This window comes from Bubalus kerabau, chromosome 13 (assembly GCF_029407905.1).
Source record: "Bubalus kerabau isolate K-KA32 ecotype Philippines breed swamp buffalo chromosome 13, PCC_UOA_SB_1v2, whole genome shotgun sequence".
Taxonomy (NCBI): Eukaryota; Metazoa; Chordata; class Mammalia; order Artiodactyla; family Bovidae; genus Bubalus; species Bubalus kerabau.
The window spans coordinates 71,018,937-71,030,700 of record NC_073636.1 but is presented as its reverse complement, the minus strand read 5'-3'; the positions used below and the strand labels follow the sequence as shown (position 1 = coordinate 71,030,700).

Here is an 11,764-nt window from a genome sequence, read left to right as displayed (position 1 = left end):
AAAATACACTGTATACCCAAAACTAACACAACATTGTAAATCAACTGTACTCCAATAAAAACTTTTTTAAATAAAAGTAAATAAATATTAATAAATAAACAGCAAAAGTGATAGAATGTCACTTCCAAGATTAGGTTATAAAGATTTCTTCCTGTTCCGTCTTCCTTGCCTTCACTCACTACTCTGATGGGAGCAGGTACCATAGAATTTGCTGCTCTAATGGAGAGATCTACATGGCAAGGACGGTCTCCAGCTAACATCCAGCAAGGAACTGAATGCCACCAACCATGGAAGTGAAACCGGAAGTGAATTTTCCTCCAGTGAAGAATAACAGCTGACTCTGACAGAGTGTTGTGGAAGACCCTGAGCTGGAGGACCCAGCTCAGCTGCTCTTGGACATCTCTCCCATGGAAGATGAGTTAATAGGTGTTCAATGTTTTGAGCCACTAAGTTTCAGAGTGAACTGTTACACAGCCATAGATAACCAATACAGACAGAAATGAACAAGGTATGATTTTTCAACACACAAGGAGATGGGAGTGATCAATTACACACCCAGAGCAAAGGAGAGCAGAGCTCATGTCTTATCATGAGAAATTATGTCAATGTTGTTGCCATTTACTGAGTCTGGAAACCCAAATAATAAGTTTTGAAGACAGGAAACCAGGTCAAGCTTTGGCCATGTTAAGTTTGAAATACCTAGGAGACATGCAAATAGATGAGTCCAGAAAGTACTTAGATTTATGACATTGGAGCTCAGAAGAAAAATTCTGGCAGGAGATCACAATTTGGGAGTCATCAACCTCTTCCCTCTGAAGTCATTTGGAATAACTTTATTTCCTCACCCCATAACAGTTGCTGAAATATTTTAAAGGAGTTCTTATGTCTCCACAGGTCTGGCTTAAGCATGTCCACTTTCCTCTACTTTTTCTCAGATAATTTGGTTCTAAGCGCCCAGCCTGCCTCTGATCTTCTTAGATATGAATTTTTTCCACCTTCTCTGCTTACAAATGAATGACTGTAAGTTAGGCGATTTTTAATTTCTTGTAAATTGCCTTACATTTTGGTAAAACAGAGTAATTTTGAGATATAAATAGTCCATCGAAAGAATACAACTATGTGCTAAGCACAAGACAAATACTCAATAATTATGTATCTTGCATACTTATATCATCTAGAATAGTGTTGTCCATATTGTGTAAGTAACATGTCATTTTTTTCTAGTAGCTGAATTTTAAAAAGTAAAAGAGACTGAATAAACTGACTTTAATAATATATTTTATGTGACCCAATATATCTAAACTATTATCATTTCAACATATCATCAATATAAAAAATTATTAATAAGATACCTTTATATCCATTTTTCATTCTAAGTCTTTGTAACCCAGTGTGCAGTTAATGCTTAAAGAACATCTCAATTCAGATACTAAATTTTCATCAAAAAGACTTGATCTGTGTTTTAAGTTCATAAAATGTATAGTTTAAAAAATACACACACCTGAATTGTTCCAAACATAGTTAAAAGTTTTCTGATAACTGAATTAAGTATCCTTTTTGAAATTTAAATTAACTGGAATTAAAATTCATTTTATTATTTTGCACACTTAAATAGCAATTTGTCATTAGTGGTTATCATATTGAACAGTGCAGATCTAGAACTTACTTTAAGAGTTCATTGGCTTTTTTATCACTCCTGTTAGTTTGTCTTCAGAGAAGTAGATGCTAAAATGGTATCAAACATGCAAGATATTTACTAGGGAAACATCCATAAAGGAAACTGGGTAAGGTGATGAAGGAGCCTGGGAGAGCTGACCTAACCATCCATGAAGGACAGAGGAAAGGAAAGAAGGCTGGATAAGTAGGAGGTGTGTGCTTAGTCATGTTCGACTCTTGCAACCCCATAGACTGTAGCCTGCCAGGCTCCTCTGTCCATGGGATTCTCCAGGCAAGAATACTGGAGTGGGTTGCCATTTCCTTCTCCAGGGGTAAGTAGAGACTTAAACCATGAAAAGTGAAAGTGTTAGTCACTCAGTTGTGTCCGACTCTTTGTGACCCCAAGAACTGGAGCTTGCCAGGTTCCTCTGTCCATGAAATTCTCCAGGCAAAAGAACTGGAGTGGGTAGCCATTCCCTTCTCCAGGGGATCTTCCCGACTCAGGGATTGAACCCAGGTCTCCTGCATTGTGGGTGGATTCTTTACCATCTGAGCCACCAGGGAAGCTATACCGTTCAAAAGATTTTTGGCAAATCTGATGGGGAACTGTGTTAGTTTTCCATGCTGCTGTTAACACCACAAACTTAACACCTTAAAACAGGACAATTTTATTATGTTGCAATTCTTTAGGTCCTAAGGCTGACATAGGTCTCACAGGGGTAAAGTCAAGGTGTCAACAGTGCTGTGTTCCTCTCTGCAGAGGAAGAGTCTGGAGAATCTGTTTCTTTTCCTTTTCCAAATATTAGACACCACCTACATTCCTTGGCTTAAGGTCTCTTTTTTCATTTTCAAAGTCAGCAGCAGAAGGTCATCCCATTTCTCTGATAACTTCTTCCATCTTTGCATCTCTCTCTTTGACCACACCTGGGAAAATTCTCTAAGGAGCCATGGAACTCAGCTGGACTCATCTGAATAATCCCCCACTATGCTCCCATTTCAAGATCAGCTGATTAGCAACCATAATGCCAACTGTACTCTTAATTCCCTTTTCCCATGTAAAGTGACATATTCACAGGCTCCAGAGATTAGGATGTGGAAATCTTTGGGAGGTCATTATTCCACCTGCCACAGGAGTCCTTGAGCCAAACGTGCGCATTAGAGGAGTCCCACTTCTTTCAGGAATGGGCCTGCTTTGGGCCTGTTTTAAACCCCTCCAGGGCCTAGCCATCAACTGGCAGCAGCCCACAGGGAGGACAGCGTTGGCATATACACAGTGATGGACACAGATGGAGCTGGTGGAGCCTCTGGTTAGTTGCACTCCCTGAAGCTGGAGGTCTAAAAGGTACATTCTCAGGGCCACCACACTCCTCTACTTTTTTAAATTATCAAAATAATAATAATAATAATAACTCCTTACTTTAGTGGCTCCCTCAGAAAGCTTACAACAATTAAAAAGAAAATTCTTAGAAAACTGGTAGAAGGGAGTAAGAAAATCCGATTAAAAATAGCTGGCAGAGAAGTCTTGGAAACCCTGCCTGAAATGACTGAGATGATGCCTCATTAAATCTGAGCAGCTGGTACAAGGCAACCTTTAACACAGGTGACACCCCCCTCCCAAATACAGGAACTATGAATTTTCAAAGATCAATAAACCACATCAATGGCTGGCCATTGGACTTGGAAAAATGGAGGTCATTGGTGACCCTCACAAGAGTTGCATTGGTGGTGGAGTGATGCAAATGAAAGTGTGATTAAGAGCAACTCTAAGAGAAGGAAATAGCATAGCAAGAGAAGGAAAAAGGAGAGGAAGTGGGGAGCACAAGGATATGCCTCAATCACAGGCATCCCTTACGGCCACAAAGAGGTCCACCAACGTCACTCCAGTGGGCAGAGGTCACTGACACCTTCACTGCAGGGGCAGATCCCAGGACAGAGGGGTCTCTGCTCATTAGCAGACACAGAGAGGATTTTCAGAGTCAGCAAGACGCCAAAGAGGAAAATGGCATGAGTACCAGGCATAACTTCATGCCTGCAGTGGCAGAAAGACCCACAGCAGAGACACAGAACCCAAGGAACCACTCTTAGCATGGGTCACAGTATTTCATACAGAACCAAGAGGGTGGGGTTTAAATCGGGACTGAGCCAGAGACATGTCAGCTCTCAATATATCAACTCCCCATGGCTGTGACCCAAGGAAAGGTTTATATGGGAGAATGTAGACAATTTAACTTAAGGAGAAAAAAAATCAGTATCATGATATATGTAGCATGATTGCTTTGTGGACACTAAGGAAATTCAACAAATGTAAAACAATGTTAGTGTTAAAGCAGGTGACTCATGGGTGAGGTCTTATTTTCTCTATTTTGTGACTTGTAGTAAAGTACTTAGACTGCTTTTTAAATACAAAAAAAAAAAAAAGACTTAAAGATATAATAATCCAAGCCTTTCTCCTAGAGTTTTTATGAAGATTATAATAATGGCTAACATTTGAATAGCTCACAGAGTGATTTTCATACATGTAACCTCATTTCATCTTCACAACCAACATGCCATTTTGCAAAAGCCTTTATTATTGCACTTAGCAAAGTGTGTTGCAATGATTTGTTTCTATATCTTCTTCCAGCTCTAGACTGAAGTACCCCCAAAGGTAAGAATCATGTCTTTTAATTCTTCTTTTTGACAAGTAATAAAAGCTGTGGCACATGACAGGCAATCCAAAAGTGTTTGAGGATGAGTGGGTAATTGTGGATGGATGGATGGGAAGATGGATGGATAGATAATGGCTGGATGGATGAATAGCAGGACTTCCCTGGTGGCTCAGACAGTAAAGCATCTGTCTACAATGCAGGAGACCTGGGTTCGATCCCTGGGTTGGGAAGATTCCCTGGAAAAGGCCACTCCAGTACTCTTGCCTAGAAAATCCCATGGACAGAGGAGCCTGGTGCAGGATGGATGAATGGTTGGTAGGATGGATGAATAGATGGATGGATCAATGGACAAGCATCAAGGGATCAATAGATTACCACTGTAGGCATAAGCACTTAAATGTCCCAGGATAGGTAGCCTTTTGTTAGAGACTGAGCCAACCACCACTCCCTTCCCATAAACTAAATATTTTTAAAACTTCATGGCTAGTTAATCCTCCGTATCGCTCAAACCTCTGGTGATCTTGCCTCTTCGCTGTTTTCTCCCATTCGCATTATTCCCCTGCTGCTGTATACTTCCTCTCCCCTGCCCTAGTCTCTCATTGTTCCTTTTAACTGAATCTTTCCACCCAATATATCAAGACCCCTAAACCACAAAATAATGTCTTTACATTCTCAAACCCTCGTGTTTTGTTCCAAAGTAAACCTAACTCTCACCTGTGGACCCGCTATCCCTCCTCTAGAGCGCTCCCCGTTTCCCCATCTCTAGGAGATCTCTGGGTTAGGTATTCTATATGCAGTCACAGTACCATGGATTGGATTTGCAGGTATATTTATTATGCACAATACATTTAAGTCAGGTCTATATCAAGTCAAAACAAGTCAGCAGTGGACGGGTTACATATACACCAAATAATTGATCCTTCAACTTCTATATCACTTTCCAACTTGATAATAATAATTAGCAGCATCTAAAGGCAACCTGGCAAAGAAGGATGGAGATTTTGTCCTTTAATACAGAAATTTTAAATTGTTAAACAAGGTTTCCTCCAGGGAGAAAAGTGGGGGTGGGAGGGCTAGTGTTAGAAAACAATTTTTTTTCTTGTGTATATTTTTATATATTGCTTAGTGCTTACACAAGGAATATGAAGGAACTGAAAAGCTCCCCATAAAGGAAAAAGAATGAAGATGCAGGAGTTTCATTCAAAGTGTGACTGGAGAGAGCAAAGGAAGAAATGAATTTTCCTAGGAGGTGTGCTCAGAGCAGGGCCTCACCCCCCGGGCCCTTATTCCTGAAAAAGCTAACCGAGGCATGAAGCAAAGAATGGTGACATCTGCGGTCCCTTCACAAAGCTAAACAGCTGGCATAAGAGCTAAGGGAAAATTGTTATTTTTATTAGTGCTGTATCTGCCTACTGTTTACATCCACACTCTTGTATTAGGAACTAATTCAAACTTGGAAATTATATTCATTTCCTTTGAAACAGTATGTTAAATTAAAAGTTAAATTGGGTCTAAAATCTGTTCTATCTTTTAAAAAAAGTCACAGACAAATTTCAGAAAAACTGGCCAGGATTAAAATAGGCAAAGACCAAGCTGGCAATTAATTTTTCCTCCAAATTTGATAATTACTGAATTCCTATGTGGATATAAGTTCCAGTTAAATTATCAGGCCTATCTGGACAGAATGAGAATGATTTTAAAAAATAGCCTATAAGTCAAGCTGGGTAAATGATGGTATACAGTGTTGGTATATTTTGGAATGGGGAAAAAGTGAGTGATATATTTGAGTGTCATTAAGTCTGTCGTGGATGAACGATGAGGTCACTAAATCTGACAGTGTGCTCATGATTTGGGAGCCAAATCACCATGGAATGTAAAGTTAAAAGAGAGGCATGGCATACTTAATCCATGTGCGGGATCTGATCAGTGTCACCCAGAACGCAAAGGCATTTGCTAGGAATGAGTATGTTTAAAAATCCTCAGTATTGTATATTGTAGGATCATCTTTAGTTTGAAAAGATTATGGAGAAATCAGGGGAACATAGTTTTAGTGAGACCACCTGACATTATAAAGAATTTGACTTTAATCTGAGTGAATTTGATTTCCTAAAGCAGAGTATTTGTTCATTTGTTGATCCCCGTGGATGTGGGGTATAGAGAGACAGATAAACAAGTATTTAGCATTCCTGACTAGACTAAGCCTTTGTGCATTATTCAGGATGCAGCTGCTTGGAGGGAAAATCACATACACCATCTTTCCAAATAAAAAGCAGGAACATGTGATCTTCCATCAGATACACTCAGAGACCCAGCCCTTTGTACTATGTTAACAATAAGTCCATCTAAGAGATGTTTATACTGGACTCATCCAAAGGACCAAGTCAGGCAGCAGATATCCCAGAATTAAAAGAATAGGGACTTCCCCGGTGGTCCAGTGGCTATGATTCTGTGCTCCCAATGCAAGGGGCCCAGGTTTGATCCCTGGTCAGGGGACTAGATCCCACATGCCACAACTAAAGATCAAAGACATTGCATTCCCCAACTAAGACCTGGTGCAGCCAAATACATAAATTTTTTTTTTAAGCCAGGAATAATGACATGAAAATTGGTTGGTGTGTTTAAAACAAGGATTATTTAGGGGCAGGACATGGGAGTTATTTTTCCTAGCAGCCTCATTTCCAAAGGGCCTCAGACAGACTTTTGCTTTATCCTCCATTGACTGGTTATATATCCAGTTGCAGAACAAAAGGACTAATGTTTATCATACAGCTTTCATCTTTGGTCTCCATGAGATAATCCAGTAATTAGGTTGTGAAAATGTAACTATATTCTACTCTTTACATGGTAAAGTGCCAATTTGTTTAATATAATCTTCTTTTACAGAATACAGAGGTGATTGCAAGAAACACTGGTAATGGAGTGGAGAGATGAGACAGAGAAAGGAAGAAGGACAGAAAAGGGTATGCGATCAGAAGTGGTTACCACCATGTGCAAGTGATTCTCAATACTACTGGGAGCTCTGGCATCCTGTGTAGATTCATGCACTCTGGTTACCCACTCAAGGAGCCATGGAGCTGAGAAATTCATAGGTAATTCACACAACAGTTTCCTCTAGTTACTGGCTGCAAAGCTTCTCGGGGAAGCTTCCAGCTGCCATGCTTGTGAGTAGAACAGTCTCTGGCAGCATGGGAGAGCCCCGAGAAAAGGAAATGCAGGTGCTGGTAATAAAAAAAAAGTAGGACAACAGGCACAGAATTGGTGAGAGCCAAAGAGATATGGGTGGAACCCAAGGAGTGTCTGCTGAAGCTCTTTAGGGAGACCCTTTGGTGTTTCCCCCTTTGGAAGCCTGCCAGTCATGAGCAGGTAAACAAGAGTCCTTCAAGAAACAGGGCCATGGAGGATACAGGTTATCAGCTGCTTTAACAGCCGTGGTAGGAAGCACTGGGCATCTGTCTATTGTCCCCAGCAATGCATCAGCAGGCATCAACACACAGGACTCTGATGCAGTGGTATCTGTGCTCTTTGGGGATCATCAGAGGTGGCATACATCCCAATGAGCCAAGATAGGAACAAAGAAAAATGACAAATACCTCATGGCATCTGAAAAGGCCATAAAGAAGGACTAGTGAAGTGAGCTACCCCGTGAAGACTTTTGATACTATCCTATGAAAAAGTGAGGGTGCAGATATTTCCTATTTGTGACAGCTTAGAATGACCCAACTTTTAGCCATGAGTGACAGAAATTCAACATTGAAGGTGCACTGGGCTCCCAGAAATCCTTTCCCTTTCTCCACTGAAGGTTGTACCAATAATTCAAGATGACACAGATCAATTACCAAACTATTAAATGTCAGTTAACATCTTTAGAAACTGAATACAAAATGAACCAACTAACATTCCCTTGTTATAACCCCATTGTGTATAAAAAATTAGGTTTATATGTTTAATGAATGTATGAAAATATAATTACCAAGTTACTGCTCTTGTAAAAGTGATTAACAATCATATCATTGACTTTTCCACTGTGCTCTTGAGTTATTAAACTGGAATATTTCTGCCCTCTTAAGAAGAGGAAGAGACACAGAATGCGTGTCTCTCACATGCATGCACCAAGGAAAGGCCACAGGCGTGCACAGCGAGAAGGCAGCCATGTACAAACCAGGAAGAGAGCCCTTAGCAGGAACCGAATCAGCCAGCACCTTGATCTTGGACTTTCCAGCTACCAGAACTGGGAGATATAAATGTCTGTTCTTTAAGCCACCTATGGTATTTCGTTTTAGTAACCTAAGTGAATCAAGACACTCCCCTACTAGACTCTAAAAACACTTGGGAACTGGGTATTACCATTATTCACTGTTTATTTCTACTACCGAAGGCAGAATCTGGCCAATAGGAGGTGTCTGTGAATGAATGAGGGATCTGCTTTTGTGGTTGTTTTGGTCTTTATTTTAGGACAGAACATAGAATTGAGTGCTCATAGTCAGAAGAAAAAAAGGAAAAAACATATGAGTTCAAACCTTGAACCTAACATTGATTAGTTAAACAACCATGATCAAGTCACTTGGCCTCTCTGAAAATCAATTTTTGATTATAAAATGGTGGTTATCTTAGCTTGGGCTCTTCAGAGTTGGACCTTGAGATAAGGACTAAGACACAGGTGATTTGCTGTGGCAGGTGAGGAAGTGGAGAAAGTAAGACAGGGAAGAGAATGAAGCATGTGTTAACAAATGCTGGAGAGGGTGTGGAGAAACAGGAACACTCCTACACTGTAGCTGGGAATGTAAGTTACGGCAGCCACTACGGAGAACAGTACGGAAGCTCCTCAGAAAACTAAAAGTAGGGTTGCCAGCAGTTCCACTCCTGAGCACAAACCTTGACAAAATTATAATTCAAAGAGATGCATGCACCCCGACGTCCACAGCAGCATTATTCACGATAGCCAAGTCATGAAAATAACCTAAGTGTCCATCGACAGATGAATGGATAAAGATGTGGTACATATGTACAATGGGATACTACTCAGCCATAAAAAGGAAGAAGTACTAATACCATTTGCCACAACATGAAGGGATCTAGAGATTTTTGTACTAAGTAAGTCAAACAAATACAAATACTGTATGATATCACTTATATATGGAATCTAAAATATGACATAAATAAACTTATCTATGAAACAGACCCCAGACACAAAGAACAGGCTTATGGTTGCCTAGGGGGAAGGGGTACAGGGGCGGGATGGATCGGGAGTTGGGGCTTAGCAGATGCAAACTATTATATATGGAATGGATCAACAGTAAAGTCCTACTGTACAGCACAGGAAATTATACCCAATATCCTGTGATAAGTCATAATGGAAAAGAATATGAAAAAGAATGTGTATAGATGTATAACTGAGTCAGTCTGCTGTACAGCAAAATTTACTGTACAGCAGAAATTAACACAATATTATAAATTAATGACACATGAGCAAAATAAATTTTTTGTAAAAAAGCATGGGTTAATGAGCAGGTTACCGCTATGAACTAAAGCTCAATCTCACAGCAGGGACAAGGGCACCCTGAGAAATGGTGTTAGACATGGCTCAGGATCTTCACACAGGTAAGAGAAGACGTAGCAGATTCTGACTTCATTCCTTTACTGGTTGAGGGCTATTCCCAAAATCTTTACTTCTATTAGGTTGGTGTAAACTTTGCCATTTTACAATGCAATACATTCTTAAATAAATGTGGTTATGTTATACATCAATTTTAATGAGCATTTCTTGCTTTATGTTTTTTTTGCTAATGATTTATCACTTGCTTTTTATTTTATATTTATTTTAGACTACTGAAATGATGTTAGACATAAGAAAATTTGAGTGATTTTCTTGTTTGAGTTCAAAATGGGTCATAAAGCAACAGAGACAGCTCACCATATCAACACACATTTGGCCCAGGAACTGCTAATGAAAGACAGTGCAGCGGTGGTTCAAGAGGTTTTGCAAAGAAGATAAGAGCCTTGAAGATGAGGAGCGCAGTGGCCAGCCATCGGAAGCTAACCATGACCAAGTCAGAGCATCATCAAAGCTGAACTTCTTACAACTACATGAGAAGTTGCCCAAGAACTCGGTGGTTCCCATTTTGATTGATAAAGATGTGTTTGAGCCTAGTTATAATAATTTGAAATTCAGGGTCCAAAACCACTGTTACTTCTGCACCAACTTAATATTTCCAGGTTCTATCTTTGTACAGTAGAGCAAGTTTCCATGGTGCCAGATAAAGCCCTCAGGCACCTGAGGTAAAGAGCTGTTATACTGATGGAAATCCAGCTGCAGGTGAATTTGGGTGGGCCGGGGGTAGTGAGAGTGCGCATCTCCCACAAGAGCAAAACTTACAGAGCAACTGGGACTATTAAATGAGAAAATGTATATATAGGGCTGTTCAGTCTATGGGATCACAAAGAGTCAGACAAGACTAAGTGACTGAGCACGCGTGCGCACACACATACATACACACATACACACACACACACACAACTTAGGGTATATGATTAGTCTAGTAGGCAACTCGATCTTGATCCTACAGGGGAATTCTTAGTCAGTATAGAAGCCCCACCTCAGGATTATTTCCCCAGAAGGACTAGGGATCCTGAGTGTTTAATACACCAATTCCCATCATGCACTAGTTGAGGGTTGCTTCCAACAGATGTTAAGCCTCCGGCTCTTCTGTCCTGCTGAGTTTTGCCCAGAGACGGGCTCTGGCAGAGAAGCCACAGGCAGTTGGAAGGTGGTTCACAGAGGAGGATCAATTAAAACTGCTTGAGTAAACTCGTGTCAAACAAAGGCACGGGAAGAGAGTCACTCCATCATGTACGTTCCTGGGGCCTCGGACTGTGCCTGTCTTCATCACAGATCCACAGCTCCTAACACATTCCCCAGTGCATGATAGTCACTCAATAAATACTTTGGGGTGGATGGATAGATGGATGACATTTGCACTGAGTTTTTTTTTTTTTAATTGAAGTATAGTTGATTTACAGTGTTGAGTTAGCTTCAGGTGTAAAAACAGTGATTCAGTTATACATACATATATCTTCTCTTTCAGATTCTTTTCCCTTAAAGCTTATTACAAAATATTGAATATAATTCCCTGTGCTATATAGTAGGTCCTTGTTGGTTATCTATTTTATATATAGTAGTGTGTATCTGTTAATCCTAAACTCTTAATTTATCTTTCCCCCCTCTTTCCCCTTTGGTATTCATATATTTGTTTTCTATGTCTGTGGGTCTATTTCTGTTTGTTAAGTTTACTTGTATCTCTTTTTTTAAGATTCCAAGTACAAGCAATATCATGTGGTATTTGTCTTTGTCTATCGACTTACCTCACTTAGTATAATAATCTCTAGATCCTAAGACCCATACAGAGTCTTAAGGTGTAAGTAGGAATTCACTGAGCTCTCCAAGACGAAAGAACAGCATAATC

At 40.1% G+C, this 11,764-nt stretch overlaps 1 long non-coding RNA gene across 1 annotated transcript; it reads left to right on the top strand.

Annotated features, from left to right (window-relative positions):
• Positions 1-388: 388 nt before the first annotated feature.
• LOC129625952 (uncharacterized) lies at positions 389-10,437 on the top strand. Its single transcript, XR_008701665.1, has 3 exons — positions 389-508; positions 7,188-7,393; positions 10,127-10,437. It is a non-coding gene; the product is annotated as an uncharacterized LOC129625952 (long non-coding RNA).
• Positions 10,438-11,764: the final 1,327 nt, after the last annotated feature.